The following is a 1,737-nucleotide window of genomic DNA, read 5'->3' on the forward strand; positions in this document are numbered from 1 at the left end:
CGCCTTTGTTTCTCTCGCTGAAATCAAAATCGAGAAGAAACATTTAGTGAGTAACTGAATGGAATGCACTTCTTCATTAATGAAAGTTGCTATTTCAGATGCACGCCAGAAGCGGTTAGACGAACATAGGGAACCTTGCAGCGCGATGGGATATAATTTTGACGCGAATATATTCGCTGATATCCTGTACTGCTGTCTATGACAGTAAAGCGAGTGAATGAAATACTCACCTAAAATTATTTCACGCGGACGGGCCTCTTCAGCTGTCGCATATTCGCACAACTTGACAAAGCATTTTCATACACCTAAACAACCATTTAAAAGGTTTGTGTGTAAGTGACATTCGATTTCATCTGTGCCCCGCTGTGGCCAATACTTAACATGTTATTTTCTTTTTTTTTGACAGTTTTACAGGCCGCGAAATGTTCAGGCGATCGAAAGCGAGGCCGCATATGATGCCTACCCTCGGCGTCTCCTGACAGGTTCCCGGGTGATGCCTGCATAAGGGGACACCTCCGGAGCACGCTGTTGCTCGAATTGCTTCCCCTGGGAAGGTCTGAGACAGGAGCCCGCCCTGTGAAGGCCCTAGGCGGGTCCCAACCGAGAGGTCGGTCGGCTCCACAAGAAACGTACGCCGCGGGGTTCGGTCGAGGGAGGAGGCCTGCGCTCTTACCGGCCTAGGCGGACCGAAGGGCCCCGGTCGGCCGTTGGAAACAGACCGTGGCTGGCGTTATGAGCTCGATTTGCAAGGTGCCGCACTCGCATTCGTGCGAGCTGCGCATAACTCAATTCAGACTACTCCTCCTAGGGACCAATGATATTTTGTTTGAATATACTACACTGCAAATCGCACGATTGCTTAGCTTTAGATGACGCCATGCAGTGTCGTATAAGTCGTCAGTTGTCCCCGTTCCAATTTTTGTTTAGTCCTTATAGGTCTTGCCCCACGACGGGAGTTAGGCTCGAGCATGAAGGGTGACAATCCGCCACTATGCGCATGCGCGCCTCTTCCCTGGTTGAAAACAAACCGCCAACCTAGCTGCGCATGCGCAGTTCTTGGCCTCCGCGATCGGCGCAGACGTAGCTGATCTCGAAGGCCATGTGTAGTTTAATATTCGTGACAGGCGTATGCAATAGATGGCGTTAGCTGTCAAGAACACACACTGTCATTTCGCTGTCGCCAAGGGCGTTTTCAAACAGTAGCAGACAATTTTTCAACCACTCCCAGAGGGCGCCACATTTTGTGAAAAAGGCGGATTGCAGCCCCTTCACTTTTTTCACAATATTCTTTTTTTATTTAACGAGACTTCATTACTCTAAATAAAAAATGAAAATTGCTTTTGCGGAAAAAAAAAAAAAGATGCAGGAACGGCGATAATCCTCCAAACTAAGTTCCGAAAAGAGTACTTAGAGCAGAGCGCTATGATGCAGTATGGTTATGGGCAATTTTGCCACTTTGTGACGTTTCATAATTTAAGCGCTAGAAAATAAATCTCTTGCCGTCTAAGGACTTTACCTATCTCAACGCACTGAACTTTAATTTCTCTTCTTCAAGCATTTCCGCCTTGATTTCACCTCTGAATCTAGCCAATGGGTTAAACAGCGTGTGACACAGAATAAATCCCGTCACTTGCTTTTTGCCACATATCTTTGACGACTGCGCGAACGCTTGTTGGCAGGTAAGAATACTGCACTCTACGCGATTTATCCTTATTTAAGAAGCAACGACAACGTCTC

General features: G+C 47.2%; 1 non-coding gene across 1 annotated transcript; it reads left to right on the forward strand.

Moving 5' to 3' along the window:
- The first annotated feature begins 484 nt into the window (after window positions 1-484).
- Window positions 485-811, forward strand: LOC146186158 (Nuclear RNase P). The gene has a single exon (XR_014708365.1).
- Window positions 812-1,737: the final 926 nt, after the last annotated feature.

Source organism: Amblyomma maculatum, chromosome 6 (assembly GCF_055883805.1).
Source record: "Amblyomma maculatum isolate TAMU_Amacu chromosome 6, ASM5588380v1, whole genome shotgun sequence".
Taxonomy (NCBI): Eukaryota; Metazoa; Arthropoda; class Arachnida; order Ixodida; family Ixodidae; genus Amblyomma; species Amblyomma maculatum.